Source organism: Asterias rubens, chromosome 17 (genome assembly GCF_902459465.1).
Source record: "Asterias rubens chromosome 17, eAstRub1.3, whole genome shotgun sequence".
Taxonomy (NCBI): Eukaryota; Metazoa; Echinodermata; class Asteroidea; order Forcipulatida; family Asteriidae; genus Asterias; species Asterias rubens.
Genome location: NC_047078.1, coordinates 11,597,987 through 11,624,347, shown reverse-complemented (window position 1 = coordinate 11,624,347; position 26,361 = coordinate 11,597,987). Strand labels below are relative to the sequence as shown.

The window sequence follows — 26,361 nt, the reverse complement described above, 5'->3', positions numbered from 1 at the left end:
CCAGGATGTTAGGGTCAAAGGTGCATTTTTTTATGTAAAAGTAATTTTTATTTTTTTATTTTTTTATTTACAGGCATCAAGAGATTGAGTACTCCTGAAGAGAATCAACATCTTCGGATCGGTCTACACTGAGAGGAACTCAAGGCAAGAGCTCACTGGAACAAGAAGATGAAATCACCACCGACGACGACGACCACCACCTGATGCCAGAGAGATGTCTTACTGATGAGGAGGCCGATTTTTGAATTGCCTTTATTAATTGAAAAATGCGCCACTTCATATTAGGTGATTGATCATTTGGTAAGTTTCGAACAAGCCCCCAAATAGTCGAATTTATATTTTTAACTTTGAAAACAGAAGAGCAAAAATTCAGTGACAAAGGGTTCGCCACCCGTAAGGAAACCCCTGGCCAATTTTGTAACTGTGTTTGATTGAAAAATGCGCCACTTCAAATTGAAAGTTGACATTTGGTAAATTTTGAAAAATAACTAAACCCCCCCAAATATTTTATACAAATAGGTTTTTTATTTCAGAGTTTTTTATTTTACCTGTGAAAACAGAGGAGCAAAAATCAATGACAAAGGGTTCGCCACCCGTAAGGAAACCCCTGGCATTTTTTTTTTAATCCCAGGAAAAAGCAAACGTTATTGTTGATGTATCGCAATCTTTACCTCGGATGGATTAATCGCTACTGTGACAGGGTTTTGCTTCTTTCTGTTTTCTCAGCAAGTAGAACCAGTAGACCTATTTTGCTGAAACTTTCACAGTTGTATTTCATCTTTCTATATTTTCTCCATTAATCATTGACAAAAAAAACTTATTGCCCTAATTTTAGGCGTATTATCACAAATTTGTTTTTTCAATGCTTGGTTATTTTTTATCACTTCTTAATTTCATTTTTGTATCTGGTCTGGTTTCAGATAGACAGGGCATGTGCCAAGTGCGGTCACGATGGACTTCATTTCCACACCAGGCAAGCACGATCAGCTGATAAAGAACAAATCGTCTTCTATTTCTGCCATCATGCAAGTAAGTTAATCACTACTTAAGCCTGGTTCATATTTCCTGCAAATGCAAAGTAAATTTTGGCGACACAGCCCTGTTTTCTTAGCGAATGTTTCAAAGGGGTTGAACACAGTTCAACTGTTGTGAGTTATTCATTGTGAGTTCGTGACAACCAAATTTGCTTCGCATTCGCAGGAAGTATGAACCTGGCTTTAGGCTTGTAGACCCTTTTAGGTTTATCATACAGTTTCCATAGATTGCACAGGGGTTAGTAGGTACCTGTGAGGGCAGATATGGTTCTTGTGATTTATTTAGCTTGGTCACTACATATTTGGCTGCACAGGCAGTTTATTCCCAAGGGAGCTGAGTTGGTTTGATGAATGAAATAAATGGCCTAGTGATCAGGGGTAACATTGTTGAAGAGCCACGAGCGTCACTGAATTACGGATTTCAGTGCTATGAGATGATTAGTACAAGCAGAAATTCACTGTTTACATGACATGTGTATACAGCACAATATGGTTACAAATGCAGCAATCAGCAAAACAGAAACAAACAAAACATATTGGATCTTGAAGGATCTACGGCGGACTTTACAAAGAGTTAAGACTAGTCTTATCTCCAGTTAGGACAAGTTACTCGTCTAACTTAGGACTAGCATTAAGTTTTTAATATCTCCTGGGACTAGTCCTAAGTTAGGACCACTCCTAACTCTTTGTGAAATCAACCCCAGGATGGTTCGGGTCAAAGGTTCATTTTTTATGTAAAAGCAATTTTATTTTTTTTTTTTTTATTTACAGGCATCAAGAGATTGAGTACTCCTGAAGAGAATCAACATCTTCGGATCGGTCTACACTGAGAGGAACTCAAGGCAAGAGCTCACTGGAACAAGGAGTAGAAATCACCACCGACGACGATGACAACGACGACGACCTGATGCCAGAGAGATGCTTACTGATGAGGAGGCCGATTTTTTAATTGCCTTTATTAATTGAAAAATGCGCCACTTCAAATTAGGTGATTTATCATTTGGTAAGTTTTTAACAAGCCCCCAAATATTTGGATTTATATTTTTAACTCTGAAAACAGAAGAAAACAGAAGAGCAAAAATTCAGTGACAAAGGGTTCGCCACCTGTAAGGAAACCCCTGGCCAATTTTGTAACTGTGTTTGATTGAAACTGCGCCACTTCAAATTAAAAGTTGACATTTGGTAAATTTTGAAAAATAACTAAACCCCCCAAATATTTTAAAACATACAAATGGGTTCGTTTTATTTCAGAATTTTTTCTATTTACCTGTGAAAACAGAGGAGCAAAAATCAATGACAAAGGGTTCGCCACCCGTAAGGAAACCCCTGGCAATTTTTTTTTAATCCCAGGAAAAAGCAAACTTAATTTGTTGATGTATCGAAATCTTTACCTCGGATGGATTCATCGCTACTGTGACAGGGTTTTGCTTCTTTCTGTTGTCTGAGCAAGTAGAACCAGTAGACCTATTTTGCTGAAACTTTCACAGTTTTATTTCATCTTTCTGTATTTTCTTCATTAATCATTGACAAAAAAACCCAACTTATGGCCCTAATTTGTAGGCGCATTATCACAAATTTATTTTTTCAGTGCTTGGTTATTTTTCATCACTTCTTAATTTCATTTTTGTATCTGGTCTGGTTTCAGATTGACAGGGCATGTGCCAAGTGCGGTCACGATGGACTTCATTTCCACACCAGGCAAACACGATCAGCTGATGAAGGACAAACCGTCTTCTATTTCTGCCCATCGTGCAAGTAAGTTAATCACTACTTAAGCCTGGTTCATACTTACTGCAAATGCAAAGTAAATTTTGGCGACACAGCCCTATTTTCTTAGCGAATGTTTCGAAGGGGTTGAACACAGTTCAACTGTTGCGAGTTATTCATTGTGGGTTTGTGACAACCAAATTTGCTTCGCATTCGCAGGAAGTATGAACCCGGCTTTGGACTTGTAGACCCTTTTAGGTTTATCATACAGTTTCCATAGATTGCACAGGGGTTAGTAGGTACCTGTGAGGGCAGATATGGATCTTGTGATTTATTTAGCTTGGTCACTACATATTTGGCTGTACAGGCAGTTTATTCCCAAGGGAGCCGAGTTGGTTTGATGAATGAAATAAATGGCCTAGTGATCAGGGGTAACATTGTGGAAGAGCCACGAGCGTCACTGAATTACGGATTTCAGTGCTATAAGAAAATTAGTACAAGAACTTTTGCTGTTCTGTTTTCAGAGTTAAAAATATAAATCCAAATATTTGGGGGCTTGTTACAAGTGCAGCAATCAGCAAAACAGAAACAAACAAAACATGCAATTGGATCTTGAAGGATCTACGGTGGACTTTACAAAGAGTTCAAGACTAGTTTTAGCTCAAGTTCATGAAGTTAAGACAAGTTACTCGTCTAACTTAAGACTAGCCTCAAGTTTTTAATATCTCCTGGGATTTAGGACCAGTCCTAACTCTTTGTGAAATCGACCCTAGGATGGTTAGGGTCAAAAGGTTCATTTTTTTATTTAAAAGTAATTTTTTTAATCATTTATTTTCTTGATTTCCAGGCATCAAGAGATTGAGTACTCCTGAAGAGAATCAACATCTTCGGATCGTCTACACTGAGAGGAACTCAAGGCAAAAGCTCACTGAAACAAGGAAATGAAATCTCCACCTACGACAACGACCACCTGATGCCAGAGAGATGTCTTACTGATGAGGAGGCCGAGCATCCATCCCTCTGTAGTAATCACAGTATGGGTACTTAAATAAGATCAGGATCCTTTATCACTGACGGTGCCATTAGGATTGTCTCAAGAAACAAAATGAGGCTTGACATCCAAATTTAATCTGTTTCCTTTTGTCAAACTTTGAGAGTTTCGATCGGTACACGAGAACCAGACAAAATGGCCGAACTGTGGTAAAGGTGTTTTTAAACTGTTAGTGTTGCTTACATAAGTTTAAAAAAATTAATTAAAATTTAATTGTTTACCTTCATGAGTTGTTATTGATTGATCCTCCCCTTACCCCTTGGGTGGGTTGATCGATCGACAGAACGAACAAGAAACTTGAGTGCACACCTTCTAATATGAAAGCCTTCCAGCTCTGGTTAGGATCATGGCATCGTTTGTAACTTATGGGTCATGACAAGACTTAAATTCTCTTTTTCCTGAGAGTTGGTCATTGCACAAATTGTCATCCTCGATACTGTTACTACGACACGTCTGATACATTACGGAGGCAACGTTGCCCCTGGTCATTGCCTTGGTGCCCCTTGAAATGTTCTTGCAATTATTCCATAGAGGTGCCCTTTACCAAGAAAAAAACCTCCTTGGTGCACTTGCCCTGTTTAAATGACCGAGCTGTCCTTTTCTGCTAGGGGTTTGTGTCATAGCAAACTAGGAACCTATCAACGTTTTCTCTAGCAGTGGCTTACTGTTTTACCACTACCATGGTGCATGACTTCCATCCCTTTTTGCTAGGGATTGGGTCACAGCAAACTTAGTAAAGTTTTACATTAGTGGCTTACTGTTGTACCACTACCATCATACATGACTTTCATCCCTTTTTGCTAGGGGTTGGGTCACAGCAAACTTAGTAAAGTTTTCCATTAGTGGCTTACTGTTGTACCACTACCATCATACATGACTTTCATCCCTTTATGCTAGGGGTTGGGTCACAGCAAACTTAGTAAAGTTTTACATTAGTGGCTTACTGTTGTACCACTACCATCATACATGACTTTCATCCCTTTATGCTAGGGGTTGGGTCACAGCAAACTTAGTAAAGTTTTACATTAGTTGCTTACTGTTGTACCACTACCATCATACACGACTTTCATCCCTTTATGCTAGGGGTTGGGTCACAGCAAACTTAGTAAAGTTTTACATTAGTGGCTTACTGTTGTACCACTACCATCATACATGACTTTCATCCCTTTATGCTAGGGGTTGGGTCACAGCAAACTTAGTAAAGTTTTCCATAAGTGGCTTACTGTTGTACCACTACCATCATACATGACTTTCATCCCTTTATGCTAGGGGTTGGGTCACAGCAAACTTAGTAAAGTTTTACATTAGTGGCTTACTGTTGTACCACTACCATCATACATGACTTTCATCCCTTTATGCTAGGGGTTGGGTCACAGCAAACTTAGTAAAGTTTTACATTAGTGGCTTACTGTTGTACCACTACCATCATACATGACTTTCATCCCTTTATGCTAGTGATTGTGTCACAGCAAACTAAATGTTGAGGTTCATACAACACATGACCTTTGCCCCTTCTTACCTGGGGGACTGGTACTTTATATTAGCCCACCCGCCATGTGACCTCTGACCCTTCCTCTGTGGGGTAAGGTTACTGTAAACCTTTGCGGCTGTATGTCAGAAATGGCCACTGAAATTTTACCACTGCCCCCTTCCCACCTGGGGTATTTGTTGCAAAAACATAATAATAAATCTTGAACCAATAGTTGTGATGGACCCTTCCCATGAAATATGCTAAGCAGACGCGCAATCGCATCTGCGTCACGCACCCATTAGCCGTACATAAAACAGCACAATATTCCCTCATTTTGCCAACCAAATTTTAAGTGCGCACACGCTATGTGCAATTTATACATTTCATGTGAAGGGTCTAGGAAATAGGACATTGTGAAAAGATTTGTCGTTTTTGGTAGTTTGGGTCACAACTGCATAATGTTTGTGTATTTTACTTAAAAGTCTTAATACATTTTATCAAGACATTCCCATGAAACGAGTTCACATTACTTCGTACAAAATGCATACATTTTTCACATTGAATGTTCGACTTTACTTTCCAAAATACGGAATTTTAAATTCTTTTTTTTTCTTCAAAACTCTCTTGGCAAATATTTTTTTCCCTACTACTTTTAAAACTTTGCTCGCTTTAAAAACCTCTTTTCTAGATTTTCCCAGAGTTGGAATATCTTGAATCGGTTTAGGAAAGCAAAAGTTTCTGTAAAATTTGCTTGTGACTCAAATTGTGGGAGTGCCTCTGGTTCTATATTGATACTTTGATGATTGTGAAGCCAAGTACAACTTGCACTCTTCTTGGGACCAATCTTCATGACATACGAGTACGTCGTCAATTTAACCAAATTTATTCATTTTAGGCATGACATGTTTGGATAAGTGTGACGCACACCTGTCCAAACTCAAAATGAAATTTATTAAAAAGTACAATATCCTTTACGAAACAGCCACAAACTTCATTTGATTTTTTTTAATTTTCTTCCTTGCATTGCTGTGACAGTAATAATTAACAGTTCTAAATTTCAGAGATAACTTTTACTTCAACTCAAGGATAGTAAATGTTGTACTTGGCTGTTTTTATAATTTGAACAATTGTTGTCTTAAATTAATTGGTAACCATTCATTAAATGCTATAGAAAGCACCACTGCACTGTAGAAGCAGCAGAGTTGTGCAAACGTGTGTGCCGGTTGGTGTGGCCTACTACTATCTGGAATGTGTAGCGACCTAATGATCCAAGAGTTAATGGTTGGGTAAGCATTTTATTAAGTGAAATCTTGTTGATGTGGCGCTGGTAGTCTGTCTTACCGGTGTCCTACCTTACATGATTGACAAACTATTTCAACTTTTCGATCTCCAACAAAAAAATTGAAACCTAAGAAAGAAAGGATTTGGTTGCCTGTTGAAGTCTTTGGGGGCCTGTATCAAAAGTGTCAAGGACTGAGGACCATTGTACTTTTTTCACTTTTTTACCTGATCATTTTGTTATCCTAAGTTGGTACCCGTCTCTCTATACTGTTCCTGTGTAAATGGGTCTACTTTTTGATCAACCTTTTCTACACCGGACATCCTCTTCTGATCTGAGGGAGCCTCTGGACCTTACGGATGGCGGAGACTTCTACCCAGATGTTGGTGCGAGGGTCGGAGAAACGAGATTCTGAACATGGCTATTCACATTTCACTCAGGTACTCAGGCTTTTACATTGGTTTCACTTGTGTTAAGAAGTTTTGACTGTATCAAAAGGAGATATCAAAGATGACATTGGGATTGTGTAGGAAGTTAACAGGGTCCTTTATAGAAGAAACATTGTCGCTTAGATAGATGCCGTTGTGCATTAGGTAATTGTAACTGGTTCAATTCTCAGCCACAGTAGGTTGTATGTACACTCCTTCGTCAGTTAGAATAGTGTTTAGATTTTAGATTTAGTTAAAACCCCTGTTGAACTGATTGACAACATTCAGTCTATGACGTTAACTATTGGTCTATTTCAGTGACCAATTAACTAGGTTGTTCATTGTAGGTTTTGAGTGGTCAGCTTTATGACAGATTCTACAGTAGGTATGTTAACGACAATCAGTTGAGGAAATGATTTACAAATGATGTTGACCAATAGACATTGCTTTTTTAACAAATACTGCCACTGTGGTGTGCATGATTTGTATACATTTTTCATAAACGTAGTAATTTAGCTGCAGTAGGTGTTTTCAATCCTTCAGGGTATTAGTTATTGATAATTGTGAAAAGTTTTTACAACTGGTTAACCCTTTTCCAGCTGAACATGGGGACGACACTCAGGCGATTTACAAACACTCACAAAATGTGTTCAGCCGCAATGTTTGAACCTTGTTTCTCTAGTTATTTAGGCTGTTAAAGTGACAAAGACACTAATATTTTGACAGGTTTTAAAAAGAGTTGGCAAGTTTAAGATATGTAACCCGTAGAACTGTTGGGAACAAATGCAACCTACTAGTTTTTTGTCAGTACAACAATTGTATTTTATTTTTTTTTAAGATCTCTTTGAAACGAGACAAATTGTGTGCGATGTCCATCAATTATTTTAATTCTTTTATGGTTAACATGAGAACGTCTCAACATGTACAACAGCGAAGTGTACAATGGATCAAACTAGGTGTTTATTAGCGTATTAGCAGTATTAGTGTAGGCTTATTCAGTTAAATAACCTGGCTAGGTAGTTATAGGAAGCATAAACACTAGTCCAGTATTAGTGTAGAATTATTAAACAAATAACTCAATTAGTTATTTCTCAATTTGCTTGTTAGCTTGATTTTGTTATGCCAAAAAGACACAGCAGGAATAGGTAATCTAAATAAGACGTCACTTTGTTACTTTAGTCATGCACTGTTTACAGAATCACAGGTGTCTTTCTAGATGGAAAATACACCCAAGTTATCAGCGATCTTATCGTCACTGATAAAACCTTAGTTTTCCGACATTGACGTCAGATTCATTTTTATGCAAAAACATTGCAGTTTATAATTGGTACGAAATCATTAGTTTGCAGTGGTTGGTTTGCAGATTTACATGAAGTTAATCAGTAGGAGTAGTTGTTGATCCTAGATGTTCAATACTTTATTGGGACCTTATCAGCAATTTGTAGTTCCGTAGGATTTGAAACTTTGTTGTACTTAACCTAGGATCTTATCGTCACCGATAAAACCTTAATTTTCCGACATCGACGTCAGACTCATTTTTATGCAAAAACATTGTAATTTAAAATTGGTGCGGAAATCATTAGCATGCAGTTGTTGGTTTGCAGGCTTACATGAAGTTAATCAGTAGGAGTAGTTGTTGATCCTAGATGTTCAATACTTTATTGGGACTTCATTAGCAATTTGTAGTTCCGTAGGAATTGAAACTTTGTTGTACTTAGGAGTTTAGAATTTGTTTAGAGACAGGTTAGGGTTTTTTTTAAAAGTTTTTTTTTCTCAGTCTAGTTATCCTTCATAAACCCAATGTCATCTACAATATCTCCTGTAATGATACTCAATGCAATGAAGATGCAAATCTGATGTTTGTGTATAACCTCACTTTTGACTTTGAAATTTGACTTTGAAATTTGACTTCATTTGAACGTGTAATCACACACACTGTTAAAATGTTGCGATGTTTTAACAAATCCAAAACTTATATTGAAACAATTATGATGAAGTGTAGTACTTCTAATGCAAGTGAAACCAATACATTCCTGAGTATGCTGTTAATTTTGAAAAGAACATGCGTATTTTAGTTCTGTTTTTTGTGCTTGTCACAAAAATTCACAAAATTGTTCAAGTTCAGCCGCCATGTTGGAATCTTGTTTCTCTGATCAGCGCATCATCATCTGGGTTGAAGTCTTCGTTATTCTGATGGTACAGGACTCAATCGGTGACGGAGTGGAAGCGTCCTTTTACACTTCAACCAAAATTCAAACTTGAAACTTTACTCCAAGAACTTAGCGACGTGTTTGCCCGAACAGGGGGAGACGTCCGATGGTACACTTGATACAGATTCATCAAACATTTTAACGGGCAACAGAATCCTTTCCGACTTTTGTTTTGGACTTTGAAAAAAAAAATCTTAAGTTTGTTTTTGGCTTCGGACTTTTAAAAAACAATCTTTTTAGTTGTCAATCATGTAAGGCAGGACATTGGTAAAACAGACTATCAATGAAACATTAACTTGATTTAACTTAATAAAATGCTTTCCTTCCATTAATACTTAGATCATTAAGTCGCTTCACTTTCTAGATAGTAGTTGGCCACACCGATCAGCACACACGTTTGCGCAACTCTGCTGCTTCTACAGTTCAGTGGTGCTTAAAAAAATCAAAAAAATCCCTTAAAAAATTGCCTTTTTTATATAGACTAAGTCAGCCAAAAATATTTCTCGTGCCGTTGTACGGTTCGAAATTAACTGCGTAAAAAGTTTGGCCCTACCCCCCCTATTATTAAAATCTTGATCAACCAAGTGCACCCCCTATAGGGGTGCGGAAGAGACTGTATCCCAAAGTAATGTACACCAACAATGTAATCAACTAGAAATTTGCACATGACACTTATACAAGGCGTCAAATTCAAATTACCATTAGATTATATAGCTAGGTACATCAAAATGGAATTCAGCCCCTTATTAAAGGTATCGTCTTATAGCTTGTTGTGACTTTAAATAACAATAAAATGGAGTCCCATTGTGGACTTAGTCATTTTTTGACCAAATCACTTGCCATTGTTTGTACTTAGTAATTTTTTGAGCAGAAACTCATAGTCAATGTTTGTACTTAGTCATTTTTTTGACAAAAACACTTGGTAATTATTGGCTTTCTGTGTCCTTTTGTGGACTTAGTCATTTTTTGACCAAAACACTTGCCATTGTTTGTACTTAGTAATTTTTTGAGCAGAAACCCATAGTCAATGTTTGTACTTAGTCTTTTTTTGGACTTAGTCATTTGTTTGACAAAAACACTTGGTAATTATTGGCTTTCTGTGTCCTTTTGTGGACTTAGTCATTTTTTGACCAAAACACTTGCCATTGTTTGTACTTAGTAATTTTTTGAGCAGAAACCCATAGTCAATGTTTGTACTTAGTCTTTTTTTGGACTTAGTAATTTTTTGACAAAAACACTTAGTAGTTATTGACTTTCTGTGTCCCTTTGTGGACTTAGCCATTTTTTACTTTCCAAGATTGAGATTATAAAGTCACAGAACAAGCTATAAGATGCGGCCTTTATAGAAGATACAACATTGGTAGTTACGCTATTGTGAATTAAGTTAAATGCGGAAATTTAGTGAACATGCATTACCTTAAATTTTGGTAAGCATGCAAGGAAACATTCATCTAAATGTCCACTTGATGTAAAAACTGTATTGAGTTAAACAATAAATAAAGAAATTTGTTTTGAAACGCTGCAATTTGAGATAATGTTTTTTTTTCCAAATTTGTGCACTCTATATGCAGTATATGAATACCAATGTTGTACCTTCTTTATAAGTAAGAAATGCAACCTGTAAACCATAAAGGAGTCCAATTTAGTTGGATTTGTTTGAAAAGAAAAAGAATAAAAAACCGCTTTGATTCTGTAAATATTCTGAGTTCTTGTAAGATGAAGAAAAAGCACAAAAAATTATTTTACAAGTTTGCAGACACCAAACAGTTAATTCATGTTTTCATGAGACTAGTTTTTTGTTAGCCATGTGGACTCCTTTTTGAAAAAAAAAACAGGTTACATTTCTTCCTTGGTTGATCATTTATATTTCTTAGCTATGATTGTCATTTGCCAGCTGATGTTTCTTCTCGGATAAATGCTTAACTGGTTTTGGGGGTTCAAGTTGAATTTTGAAACTTAAACACACATTTTTAATACTTTTAATAAAAACAAGTATGAATTGAAAGCTGTATTTGATTTTACAAATACAATTTTTGAATTGTGGCACTTGGCATTACAAAAAAGACATTTTGAAATAATTTCAATGAGGTTTTCAAAAAGTAATTACATGTATACATCAACTGGCATATTTCGAACCATCAATTTAAGCAACTATCAAATGAATAGTAAGGAAGCAATAAGAGTGCCAAAGCACCCCAAAAACAAAAATTGTTTTAATTAAAACATTCAGGAAACATAACATACAACTTAGTCATAATCAAGTTTTGAGGTTGGGGTGGGGGTAATGTCTAACAGTGTGGATGCACTAATTGATGGCATTGTTTTCTTTCTTTTCTTTGGAAACCTTTTAAAGTTTGCTCAAATAAAGTCTTGAAAATTCAAATAAACAATCTTGTCTGGTTTGCTTATTATTTTCTGATGAATCCTGATATTTGGACAATTTTTGGTTCTATGAAAAGCTTTGATGATCCACTATTCCCATTCTTAGTGTTGATGAACTAATTAAAAAGTAACTTAAGAAAATAATGAACGTTAGGGCTACTTTTGATAATTATCAAACACCAGTCTCCTCACTTGATGTGGTCAATAAATGCATAAATTGTGTGCTTTCAGATGCATGAGAAAGACTTCATGCCTGAAGCATTTCTCAGATTCAAATTTTTGGGGGTGAAAAAATTACCACTTTCCCTAAAACCACATTCCATGCGTAAAATTGTGTGCTTTCAGATGCATGAGAAAGGCGTCATGCCTGAAGCCTTTCTCAGATTCAAATTTGTTGGGGTGAAAAAAAAAAAATTAGCACCTTCCCTAAAACTACATTTTACATGGGGTGTTTTTCCAACAATTTTGTTGTTTAACATCAACATGATCAGTGCTCTAAAGTTTTCATGGTAATTAATTTTAACTACCAAGTATACCCTGCCTTGGACTACTCAAAATTGATAATCAGAACGATCAGATAAACTGTACTGCTATTTAGTAGGATGCATTCAAAATTATAAAGCTATTTTTTTTCTTCAGAATTACATATTATTCATGAACAGTAACTCCATGTTTGCAAGTACGCAAGTACAGAAATACAGTGTAATCGTTCCTTTTGGTGAACTAGAATCAGATGCAAAACTAAAAAAAAAACTCATTCACAATATTAGGTAATGACCTCAAGGGTAGTTTAGTATCGAACTGACAATGCTTAGACTGTAATACAGGCATGATGTCTGGCTCTTGAGGAAAAGTATGAACATTTCATTGGGAAGAAGGGCTGACCTAAATGAAAGTTTTTAATAGAAATTCAACTGATTCTTGGGAGGCCCCACAAAAAAAAAAAAAAGTCATAAATAATGTGGGTCTTATTTTTTTGAGAAAAAAAACAGAATGAGAGAAATATTGGCAAATGTGTTGGTATATATTATTATGGCCCTACAGCTAGTAATAGAAACATACATTTTGGCTGCCTTACAGAATGGTTGAGGCTTTGTTCATCAGCGACTGCTGTTGTGGCTGGAAAGACTGCTAAGATGCAGGGAGAGGCAACATAATGATCAACATACACTTCTGATGAAAGGGAAACATTCAGATTCCACGAATTCTGAAAAAGAACAAATTTATATTTTTAAGTATGGATGTAAATTAGTGTTCATATAACATGTACATAATGAGGGGATATAGAAAGTATAAGGCATTAGACATTTTTTACTTCAGGACAGCATGCTCATGGGGCCTTTAAATTGTCTCCACACAGTACTTAATGTCGTCAAATCTAATTCCCAACACACAAGAAAACAATTTAAAGAAAAATATGTGCGCCCTGTAATGTTTACTCTGAACACTTGCATTGAAGGAATTGGAGAAACAAAAACGTGTAGTGCAAAGCGCCAGAATTTGGCAATGGATTGGTGTTAATTTTTTTTTCCCGGTCTGGCCCCAATGCGTGAGAAAATGGTTGCTGTGCGTGTGAGCGTGAGACAGAGCCCAAATGCGAGAGTCTCAAGCCTAATGCGTGAGACTTGGTAGGTCTGAGTGGGGAACATTATGTTTACTATGCATGGCATGGAACAGTTAAAAGTCACTGATAAAAGGCTGTTGAACCAAAAGTTAATAGGAGGCCGGCTAAATCTATTTATACAAACTAACTTTTACCTGATCTTTCCAATGTCCCTACACTAAAATGAAAAAACACACACAACTTTTTTCACTTATTTTTTTACAAACATAGTAATATCTCCTTATTTTGAGTAAATTTAACAAGTGGTGTAGTACAGACGTTTTTCCAAGCTTCTAACCTTTTTGCAATCCCTTTCCTATATAGGCCTACCATAGAGGAATAACTTATTCCTCCATATGGGCCTACATGTCCTATTAAAGGCAGTGGACACCATTGGTAATTGTCAAAAACCAGCCTTCACAGTTGGTGTATCTCAACATATGCATAATATAACAAACCTGTGAAAATTTGAGCTCAATCGGTCATCGAAGTTGCGAGATAATAATGAAAGAAAAAAACCACCCTTGTCACACGAAGTTGTGTCCGTTTAGATGCTTGATTTCAAGACCTCAACTTCTAAATCTGAGGTCTCGAAATCAAATTCGTGGAAAATTACTTCTTTCTAACTACTCCACTTCAGAGGGAGCCGTTTCTCACAATGTTTTATACTATCAACCTCTCCCCATTACTCGTTACCAAGTAAGGTTTTATGCTAACAATTACTCTGAGTAAATTACCAATAGTGTCACGTAGCATGTCGGCCTCATGTGTAGACTCGAAACTGCCGCCATGTCGAACGGCAAGGTCTATTTTATGTTTGCCTCATTTTACCGTTTCAGAAACTCATAATGAAACAAATGTAGTATTCTACGAATGCTATAAAGCAAACTCTACTCACCTCTCTCGTTGTAGTTATTGTGTCAACTTAATTACATGCAAAATGTGGAAAAACATCGGATACAAAATTCTTGAGCCTTCAGCCATTTTGTCTTGCAAAAGGGTGAAAGGTAGCCCGCGAGCACACCACGTGAGTAATTTGCATATCACGAACGTCCCTGGGACAAGCCATAGGGTGCGTTCGTTTAGCTTCCCTGGGTCGACCCCGGTGTGTGGCGGTTTTTTTTCCAGGACGAACGTGGGTAATTATCTGCACACGTTCGTCCTGGAAAAAGAAAACGGCACACACCGGGGTCGACCCGGGGAAGCTAAACGAACGCACCCTATGGTAACGGTGATACCAAAGCCAAGACGTTTTGATGGAACTTTATTTTTTTGATTATGAAGGGACAATATAGAGTTAAAGATGCTATGTCAGATTTTTTGCCCCAAACATTAAAAAATAGATTTTTTTAAGTGAATGGTATTTCAGAGAGCATCACCCGCTCTAACGAAAACAACTTTAACTTTTACTTTTAATGGTCAGGAACCATGACAAAAATTTAAAACGTTTCTTATAAAACACATAAGAATTAGTCATGTGATATATTGTCGGGATTCCCACAAAAACTAATTTTGAGCACTTAATTTTACTGCTACTAATAATTGGCGAACGTTTTCGAGCAATGGCTCAAATGAAAGCTTGTAACTTTCTCGACTCCCATCAAAATACCTATTTAATTTTAAATCAAATTTTCTGGGTCAAATCGGCCAAAAATCTGACATAGCATCTTTAATAATAAAATTTATATATAAATTATGATTGAAAGTCAAATATATAAAATATTCAAATGCAAACAAACAGACAAGTAACATTTTTAACCTTTTTAGGTTTTCAGGTGAATTCACCCTTCAAATTTAATGAGTGAAAAACACAATAAATGCAATTGTTATAAACTTAGATTAGAACTGGGATCATGTACTTTTTTATGTCAACACTCAAAGGCAGTAAACACTATTGGTAAGTAGTCAAATTAATTATTAGCATAAAACCTTTCGAGTAATAGGGAGAGGTTGGTAGTAAAATATTGTGAGAAACGGCTTCCTCTGAAGTGACGTAGTTTTCGAGATATGAGTAAGTTTCCACGAATTTAATTTCGAGACCTCAGGTCCAGCATTTGAGGTCTTGAAATCAAGCATCTGAACACACACAACTTCGTGTGACAACGTTTTTTTTTATTTATTTAATTATTATCTCGCAACTTCGACGACCGATTGAGTTCAAATTTTCACAGGTTTGTTATTTTGTGCATAATTATGTTAAGATACACCAAGTGAGAAGACTGGTCTTTGACAATTACCAATAGTCAGTGTCTTTAAGGCTGCTATATTGCTCTGTTTTCATTGTGATTTTGACTCAAACTTATGTAAATGCTGACCAGACTATTTTCATAATTTTGTTAACCCAATTTTCACCCAAATGCTGGACTAAATAAACCCCTTGTAATTTTGTCAAAATTATTTGAACCCCAAAAAATATATTGTGTACAAACATTTTATTAAAATGCTGTCCAGCATTTGAATCAAATATTTGTACATTTCTTTTTCCCTTTAGTAGTAGGCTAATTTTTGTTTTGTTGACAAACATTTGATTAAAATTCTGGACTCACCCCTTTAAATATTTTGACACCCCTTGCATTTTTAAAGTTTTTTGACCGAACATTTATTTTAATCCTTTGACAAAAATTGAGTAAAACCATTTGCACTTCTAATACTCTACAAATTATCAATTTCCATGGAAACACTGTAGCAACATATAAATACACAACACTACAAACTCTCAATAAGAAGCTCCATGTAGTTTTGCTTAGAAAAAAAACCTGGATAGGTGTTTAAAAGGGGAAAATTCCCGAATGGAAAGCTCACTGAATATAAAGTTCACACCAGTACCAATCCTCCAGAGAAATATTTCCATCTAAAAGCTCACTGATTCTAAAGTTCATACCAGTACCAATCCTCCAGAGAAATATTTCCATCTGAAAGCTCACTGATTCTAAAGTTCTTACCAGTACCAATCCTCCAGAGAAATATTTCCATCTGAAAGCTCACTGATTCTAAAGTTCATACCAGAACCAATCTTCCAGGAAATATTTCCATCTGAAAGCTCACTGATTCTAAAGTTCATACCAGAACTAATCCTCCAGAGAAATATTTCTATCTGAAAGCTCACTGATTCTAAAGTTCATACCAGTACTAATCCTCCAGAGAAATATTTATATCTGAAAGCTCACTGTTTCTAAAGTTCATACCAGTACCAATCCTCCAGAGAAATATTTCTATCTGAAAGCTCACTGATTCTTAAGTTCATACCAGTACCAATCCTTCAGAGAAATATTATCATCTAAAAGCTTACTGATTCTAAAGTTCATACCAGAACCAACCCTTCAGAAAAATATTCATTTTTTTTTTAAACAGGAAAATTTGCTAACAGCGCTTAACAATTTGCCCCAGGGCCCAATTTCATAGAACTGCTTAAGCAAAAATATTTGCTTAAGCAAAAAAATTCCTTGCTTAGTAAAACCAGATTACAGGCCAAGACTCCACTCAATTGTTATGCTATTAAAGTAAACAACAGCTAAATACCAGTCAATAAGCAATGTATATGGAATGAAATTTCAGCCAGTAACTTGTGTAAAATAAGCAAGCTATTTTCGCGCTTAAGCAAATTTTTTGCTTAAGCAGCTCTATGAAATTGGCCCCTGGTCTTTGACTTATTTACCAACATTCTTAAAAGTTTCAAGCACTATTTTCTGCCTGAGCAGCTTCATAAGATTAGGCCGCTCTTCAAACTTCTACCAATCAATTTTTAATAAAAATGTATTAAGTGATAATAAGTATGAACAGATCTTTTGAATTAAAAGCAGTGGACACTATTGGTAATTACTCAAAATAAATATTAGCATAAAACCTTTCTTGGTGACGAAATCAACCATCTAAACGCACACAACTTTCATTAGTATCTCGCAAGTTCGATGACCAATTGAGCTCAAATTTTCACAGGTTTGTTATTTTATGCATATGTTGAGATACACCAACTGTGAAGGCTAGTCTTTGACAATTACCAATAGTGTCCACTGCTTTAAGTGATAATAAGTATGAACAGATCTTTTGAATTAAAGCCATTGGACACTTTCGGTAAACAGTATTGTCCAAAGGCCCACACTTCGTGTATCACAACTTGGGTATAAAATAACAAACCTGTGAAAATTTAGGCTCAATCGGTCATCGGAAGAAAATAACGGGAAAACCCACCTTTGTTTCCGCACGTTTCGCCGTGTCAGGAGATGTGTTTAAAATAATCCGTAATTCTCGACATCGAGAATTGATATTGTTTTAATGTTTTCTAAAAAAGTAAAGCATTTCATGGAATAATATTTCTAGAGAAGTCTTTCACCATTACCTTCTGTAAACCCTGTAAGTTATTTGTAAATCTGTGAACTTTTATTTTTTACTCTGTACCTAAAGTGTCCAATTGTATTAATATACAGGTACTATTTTACAATCAAACATTTTTACAATTGATTTAAATATACATCCGATCTACATATAATACAAAATGTTCACTATGTTCAACTTTACAAATAAAAATTTACTTCTCACAACAAACTAAAAACCACATCATAATAATAAATATTGAAATGTGAGATAATTTGTTTTGATAATAAAGTTATTGATAATCATTAAGAGTTGAGAAGATGAACTGTTTGGTAATTTTTTTTGTTTCAAACATATCCCGTCCTGGGGAAATCAGCAAACTCCCACAAGACAGTGTAAAAACCAAGAGCAAGTTCAAGTGTGCACCATGGTTTGCATTTTTATGCCTGAGACAGTTTTCAGAAATGCAATCGTGCGCGTAAATAGTCTTGGTGCAAGACGTTTCTCGTTTTCCTTTCACACACAGCGCAGCTAACTCACCAACAGCTCCGAGAAACGTCTCCCCTTGCACCAAGACTAGCGTGTAGTATCCAAAAACAACCAGTTATAAACAGAGCTCCAGCTGGTCATTATCAACCATTTAAACACCCCCACGCGACACGCTTTCCACCAATAGGAATAGCGAACATGTCTGAGGTATTTATGAATAAAGGTTTACTATTTTGACTCGAATCCAGGCTGGTCGACTATAGTGGTCGACCATTGGTGGACTATTGTGGTCGACCATTGGTGGACTATTGTGGTCGACTATTGGTGGACTATTGTGGTCGAACATTGGTCGACTATTGTGGTGGACCATTGGTGGACTATTGTGGTGGACCATTGGTGGACTATTGTGGTCGACCATTGGTGGACTATTGTGGTCGACCATTGGTGGACTATTGTGGCCAACCATTGGTGGACTATTGTGGTCGACCATTGGTGGACTATTGTGGTCGACCATTGGTGGACTATTGTGGTCGACCATTGGTCGACTATTGTGGTCGACCATTGGTGGACTATTGTGGTCGACCATTGGTCGACTATTGTGGTCGACCATTGGTCGACTATTGGTCGACCATTTTGAACCAGCCTCAGGGCCCTGGTTTATTCACTGGTCCCAATAGCCTGCTTCATTCTCACATGTGCGAAGCGCAGAGGGCAACCAGTGACACTATAGCGATCACCGCACAAGGCAATTTAGTGTTGAATACCATGGTACTGATAGTTGACTAGGCTTCCAAACGAGTCGTTCGAGAGAGTGCGTCGCTACGCATGTATGTTGCTGGTCAGAAGTCGACTAAAATGTGCGCACTCGAACTTGATCCGAGATGGCGATAGCCAATCTCTCTCATACATTTTAACATCTATAATTTTGAATTGCACAAATCAAGAAGTTGTTATTCAGTAACGAGATGACAATACATATTTCTTCTTAACACTGCTTAACACTGATCTTCCTCTCTCCTTTTTAAAATACTGGAGGTTGCAGAAACACGAAGGCAAAGACCAGAGCAACAAGAATTGTCCTCAGTAAAACATTTCTAAGGAGTGCACCGGTAATGATGTTCTTCGGGTCACTGTATTTCTCGTACTGATCTGCCCAGTTTCAAACTGTTTAACGAACTTAACGACGATCTTCCTCACCCCTTTTTCAAATACTGGAGGTGCAGGAGAAACTGGCCGACTTGGACCAGGAGAGCTTGTCGCAGAGGCAACTGCCATCGTTGATGCTTTTGGTTCTTGAGTCTGCTCGGCCACTGGTGGCGCCAGAAGGTCAGGTGGTGCCGGAAGGTCAGGTGGCGCCGGAAGGTCAGGTGGCGCCAGAAAGTCAGGTGGTGCCGGAAGGTCAGGTGGTGCCGGAAGGTCAGGTGGCGCCAGAAGGTCAGGTGGTGCCGGAAGGTCAGGTGGTGCCGGAAGGTCAGGTGGTGCCGGAAGGTCAGGTGGTGCCGGAAGGTCAGGTGGTGCCGGAAGGTCAGGTGGTGCCGGAAGGTCAGGTGGTGCCGGAAGGTCAGGTGGTGCTGGAAGGTCAGGTGGTGCCGGAAGGTCAGGTGGTGCCGGAAGGTCAGGTGGTGCCGGAAGGTCAGGTGGTGCCGGAAGGTCAGGTGGTGCCGGAAGGTCAGGTGGTGCCGGAAGGTCAGGTGGTGCCGGAAGGTCAGGTGGTGCCGGAAGGTCAGGTGGTGCCGGAAGGTCAGGTGGCGCTGGAGCGTCGGGAGGGGGTGAAGGTGGAGCCGACTGGGGAGGGGGGAGCTTGGCAACTGTCTGCGCCAGGGAGGACTGGAAGTCCAGTGTGTTCGCCAAGTTGTGAAAGAGATCTGAGCTGATGATGTCAGCTCTATCTGAGATGCCCGGTACGATGTCCGATTGCTTGTTGATGACGATGCAGTCGTTGGACGTGCTCACCAGTTGGTCATGGACTTGGCACAGCTTCAGAAAGGTTTCATATCTGAAGAAAAAAAGGTTTGATGAAAACATTAAAAATAACAATAAAAGGGTTTTATATCGTGCTTCAGGTTTCAGTGCCATACATTTCCATCGGTGATGCTCAGATAGCTCCCTCGCTGCAAGCTCGGAACTTAGGGGTTATTTTTGATTCATCAATGACACTTCAACCACACATCAACAACATCGTTCGTCTGTCATCATACCACATCAGGAATATTGGTAAGATTCGTAAGTACTTGGACAAAAGTGCCACTGAAAAGATCCTTCATGCATTTGTTACTTTTCGCCTTGACAATGGCAATGCTCTTCTCTACAGTCTTCCTAACAACCAGATTTCCCGTCTTCAACGCCTCCAAAATACTGCTGCCCGCATTGTGACAATGTCTAAGAAATCCTGTTCCATCACCCCCATTCTGAAACGACTACACTGGCTCCCTATCCCTCAACGAATCATCTTCAAGCTGATGCTCATTGTCCACAAAGCACTTAATGGCAAGGCTCCCCTCTATATTTCTGAACTTCTTCAAGTTTACACTCCATCAAGAAATCTTCGATCAAGTTCCATGCTTCTTTTCATTGAACCCAAGTCTCAACACTCATGGGGAGACCGGTCTTTTTCTTCAGCTGCGCCACGCATCTGGAACTCTCTACCACTTAATCTTAGAACTTGTCTTTGTACCACAACATTCAAATCTCTTCTCAATGTCTTCTTATGTCACAGGTTTTCAAGGACTAATTTTTGTTGTGTCTGTTTTTTCTTTGTTTTGTTTTTGTTTTGTTTTGTTTTTGTTTGTTGTTGGTTTTACTGCGCCTTGAACACCCAGCAGGGTGGATATGTGCGCATTACAAGTCTTATTATTATTATTATTATTATTATTATTATTTTCAAACTCAAAGGGCTTCCAACATCATAACCCCTGGTCACTGAGCCATTTTCTTCATTCCATAAACCGTCTCAGCTCCCTGAGGAGTATTACAGCCGGTGCAACAAATATTATGCGCAACTAAGCTAAACCAATCACAAGAACCATCTCTTTGCCCTCAGAGGTACCCATTTACTCCTGGGTGGAAAGAAGCAATTACAGTTTAAAAGTGTCTTTACACTAATGCCTTTATGGGACCTAAAGCCGTGGAAGTGTCGTGGTCGAGCGGTAAGAGCACCAAATTCAAACTCTGGTGTTTCTGATCAGCAGAATGTGGGTTTGAGTCCCAGCCGTGAAGCAGGTAAAAGAATAATAATAATAACAATAATAATAATAACCATATTTATAACGCGCCTTTTGCCAAAGGATACAAAGCACCAGGTATTATTACTGCAAGGAGTGGGGCGAACTTTGAGATATAAGACCTAATCCTTAAGCACCATGTAATGGTTTACAAGGTGCTGTGGCGCAATATGCTGCCAATCCTGCCAGGAACACCGGGGCAAACCCCTTCTCTTTACGATAAGTGCACTGGGTTCTTTTACATGCGTTTACACAACACATGGGACCAACGGCTTTACGTCCCATCCGAAGGACAGAGCAATGGTTAAGTGTCTTGCTTAAGGACACAAGTGTTACGGCTGGGGATTCGAACCCACACTCTGCTGATCAGAAACACCAGAGTTTTAGTTCGGAGCTCTTAACCGCTCGGCCACAACACTTCCACAAAAGAACCCTTATTCGAAAAGAGAAGGATTTGCCCCGGTGTTCCCCGGTATGGCTGCTGTATGCGCTGTAGCACCTTGTAAATCCTTGTAACATTGTGTAAGGTGCTACATTATTTGGGTCTCAGAATTTATCACTGCAATAACCTATCTTTCTAGTTTATATAAATGTACTATGCGCCTTGAGTACCTTGTTTGGTAGATATGTATGTGATATGTATATTAAGACTTTGATATTATTATATAACATTTGAATGCACGTAAAAGAACCAAGTGACATGACATGGTGCTACATAAAGGAATAGGTCTCATACTTCAACATGTAGCTCTACATATACATGTACACACATATCTTGTGATTGATTTAGCACCATGTTAAAGGCAGTGGACACTATTGGTAATTATTATTTATATCAGGCTTCCAGAGGCAAAAATATATCAGCGTATTGAACGCTTTTGTAAAAAGTACCCGGATGGCAGCAGTATTGTGTCAGTAAAAGTTCCCGGATGGAGCAATATTGCTTCAATATTGCTCCATCCGGGCATTTTAACACTTGCACGCGTGTCACACGCGACGACTGATGCAACGCTCACCATTTTGGGTAAGTTAGATTTACGTGTATTAACGTCACGTCGCATAAAATGCGCATTTTCACTGCATAACGCACAGCATCAAGTTATATATAAAAACGCACGGAACGCACAGTGAAATTGCCCACAGTATGGCGCATTCAGGATTTTCAATAACATTGAAATAGAAAAGAAACCATAGTAAAATTTAATTTGAAAATCTGGAATCAGGTGAGCCAAAATAGTGTTGCTTTGATCAATTCCTCAGCCTGATATAAATAATAATAATAATATTGGATTGCTTTTTTTTAGGGGGATACAAGAATATATTGCACGAGCTACATGTATGACAATATTGCACTCTCGTCTTCGACTCGTGCAATATTGTCATAGCTCGTGCAATATATTCTTGTATCCCCCTCAAATCCATCCAATATTAAATAATTAATAGCTCAAAATATCTTTTTGCATAAAACCCGACTTGGTAACGAGTAATGGGGAGAGGTTGATGGTATAAAACATTGTGAGAAACGGCTCCCTCTGAAGTGCCATAGTTTTCGGGAACGAAGTTATTTTCTACGGAATTGATTTCGAGACCTCAGATTTAGAATTTGAGGTCTCAAAATCAAGCATCTGCTGAAAGCACACAACCTTGTGTGACAATGGTAATTTTTCTTCCATTATTATCGCCCGACCAATTGAGCTCAAACTTTCACAGGTTAGGGTATAACCTATCTCTCTGAAAGCCTTGAGTACCTTAATTGGTAAATACGTGCACTATAAGACTTTGATATTATATAACTTGTAGGAAATACTGACAGCCGTCGCATAGGGATCTCACTGTGATATGCGCTGTATAAGAATGGTTTAATATTATTATTACCTGAGTGCAATGAGATCGTTCTTCAAGTTACGGAGGTCGGCTTTGGAAACCTCGGCCGTGGTGCTACACTCATCAGCAGTCTTCTCTGCAACATACCGCTCAAGAAGGCGAGCGATGACTCGCTGCAAAGGAGAAAACATCAATTGTAAATAGATTGACGACAATAATAATAGTAATAATAGTAAACCGTTCTTATAAAGCGCATTATATACGGAGTCCCAAAACGCTGTACAAAGTCAAAATAGAAAGATAAACAAAATTAGTTAGAGTTTAACAAGTGAGTTTGAGAAGGCATTTGAATAAATCCAGAGTTTGTGCATCTTTGATGTTACGGGGGAGTTTGTTCCAAAGAGTAAGAGAAGACGTGGAAAATGCACGTTGGCCGTAAGACTTAGTTGAGGCCGAGGAACAGGCAAGAAGAGATTGTGATTGGGAGCAGAGATTTCTAGAAGGCTGGTATTTGTGAATAAGTTCTGACAAATAAGTAGGTGCATTGCCATGGATACAGCTATATGTCAGAAGCAGGGTTTTGTACACAATCCGCTGTCTAACCGGAAGCCAGTGTAAGTCCGAGAAAATTTGTGACATATGGTCACAGGTTTTGGATCGTGTGACTTATATACCGCTTCACACAAAAGTCCCGAAGCGCTTTACAAAAATTAATGAGTAAACAGGTAAGTTTGGATAGTAAAGCTGACAAAGCTGTTTTGGAAGATCTGAATGTAGAAGTTGCAGCCACAAAGATGTTAGGTGGACTCAACAGTGATATTGCTAAACTCACAAATAGAATAGACCTGATGCAGAAAGAGCCTGAGGAGATAGCAAAGCGTAAGAAAAATGCTGTTATCAGAGGGTTTTACCTGAGCATGATGTAGCCAATACAAGAAGTGATGATGACCAGATAATTGAGTCTGTTCTCAATACAGATATGAATGATTTGGATAATAATAGACCGTTTTTATATAGCGCTTTTCACGCCCGAGGGGTGTCTCAAAGCGCTTCACATTATTACCCCTGGTCACTGGGCCTTAAATCATTCCTTAAACCATCTCAGCTCCCTGGGGAGTATACAGCCTGTGCGCAATATATGCGCTACTCGGCTAAACCAATCACAAGAACCACCTCTGCCCTCACAGGTACCCATTTACCCCTGGGTGGAGAGAAGCAATTATAGTCAAGTGTCTTGCTCAGGGACACAAGTGTCACGACCGGGATTCGAAGCCACACTCTGCTGAACAGAATCAGCAGAGCTTGAGTTCGGTGCTCTTATCCACTTGGTCACGACACGCTGTGTAACGAATTATACAAAAGTATAGGGGGAACTGACATCGTACCAAAGGCGGTGCACAGACTAGGAAGAAGACATCCAGACGGTAAACCTAGACCCACTAAAAGTAATTTTGTTCAAGGGAAGAGGAGAATTCTTCAATCATCAAGAGAGGTCCAAAAGTGAGGCAAGATGGCAAAAAAGCGACTGTCCAGAACTTCCCTCTTCATCATGTTCATGACAGAGTCAGCACTGCCAACTTGTATGACATCTCCTTTACTCCAGACTTAGTATACGTGAAAAGTTACAGAAGCCTCACATGCATAAAGCTTGTGGATCAGATGGACAGCACTGCCAACTTGTATGACATCTCCTTTATTTCAGATTATGTGAAAATTTACAGAAGCTTCACATGAATAAAGCTTGTGGACCAGATGGACAGCGCTGCCAACTTGTATGACATCTCCTTCATTTCAGACTATATAAAAAGTTACAGAAGCTTCACATGAATAAAGCTTGTGGACCTAATGGACAGCACTACCAACTTGTATGACATCTCCTTCATTTCAGACTGTGTCAAAAGTTACAGACATGACAGAAGCTTCACATGAATAAAGCTTGTGGACCACATGGACAGCACTGCCAACTTGTATGACATCTCCTTTATTTCAGATTATGTGGAAAGTTACAGAAGCATCCCATGAATAAAGCTTGTGGACCTAATGGACAGCACTACCAACTTGTATGACATCTCCTTCATTTCAGACTGTGTCAAAAGTTACAGACATGACAGAAGCTTCACATGAATAAAGCTTGTGGACCACATGGACAGCACTGCCAACTTGTATGACATCTCCTTTATTTCAGATTATGTGAAAAGTTACAGAAGCATCCCATGAATAAAGCTTGTGGACCAGATGGACAGCGCTGCCAACTTGTATGACATCTCCTTCATTTCAGACTATATGAAAAGTTACAGAAGCTTCACATGAATAAAGCTTGTGGACCTAATGGACAGCACTACCAACTTGTATGACATCTCCTTCATTTCAGACTATGTCAAAAGTTACAGAACCTTCACATGAATAAAGCTTGTGGACCACATGGACAGCACTGCCAACTTGTATGACATCTCCTTCATTTCAGACTATGTCAAAAGTTACAGAAGCTTCACATGAATAAAGCTTGTGGACCACATGGACAGCACTGCCAACTTGTATGAAATCTCCTTGATTTCAGGTTATGTGAAAAGTTACAGAAGCTTCACCTGAATAAAGCTTGTGGACCAGATGGACAGCACTGCCAACTTGTATGACATCTCCTTGATTTCAGACTATGTGAAAAGTTACAGAAGCTTCTCCTGAATAAAGCTTGTGGACCAGATGGACAGCACTGCCAACTTGTATGACATCTCCTTGATTTCAGACTATATGAAAAGTTACAGAAGCTTCACATGAATAAAGCTTGTGGACCGAATGGACAGCACTGCCAACTTGTATGACATCTCCTTTATTTCAGACTATGTGAAAAATTACAGAAGCTTCTCCTGAATAAAGCTTGTGGACCGAATGGACAGCACTGCAAACTTGTTTGACATCTCCTTTTTTCAGACTATGTGAAAAACTACAGAAGCTTCACCTGAATAAAGCTTATGGACCAGATGGACTTGCCGTCAATGTTATGAAAAAATGTTCTTGATCTGGATATTCTGCTGAGTCTCCTTTTGACAAAGTCGCTGCAGACCTGCGTAGTTCCACAAGAATGAAGGGATGCGAACATTACACCACTCTTCAAGAAAGGCTCAAGACTTAGTCCCAACAACTACAGGCCAGTATCACTCACAAGTCAGGTGGTGAAGATTTTGGAGAAGATTGTGTATGACCAACATATGGAATTCATTGTTGATGATAGTATCTCCTGTGAGCAACAAGGCTTCCAGAAAAAAATGCTCCTGTGTGATGCAGCTTCTTTAATGCCTCTGTGACTGGACTGTAGCACACGACAACAAAAACCTGGTGTTGACGTAATCTACT

The 26,361-nt window shown here is 38.3% G+C and overlaps 1 long non-coding RNA gene and 1 pseudogene across 2 annotated transcripts; one reads left to right on the top strand and one right to left on the bottom strand.

Moving 5' to 3' along the window:
- Window positions 1–275: 275 nt before the first annotated feature.
- Window positions 276–1,842, top strand: LOC117301315. Of its 2 annotated transcripts, none has more exons than XR_004520285.1 (3): window positions 276–300; window positions 921–1,029; window positions 1,806–1,842. It is a non-coding gene; the product is annotated as an uncharacterized LOC117301315 (long non-coding RNA). The 2 variants fall into 2 exon arrangements; XR_004520286.1 differs by having other exon boundaries at window positions 278–300; window positions 925–1,029.
- Window positions 1,843–19,045: 17,203 nt separating this feature from the next.
- LOC117301812 overlaps window positions 19,046–26,361 on the bottom strand; it is a 41,132-nt pseudogene continuing 33,816 nt past the window's right edge.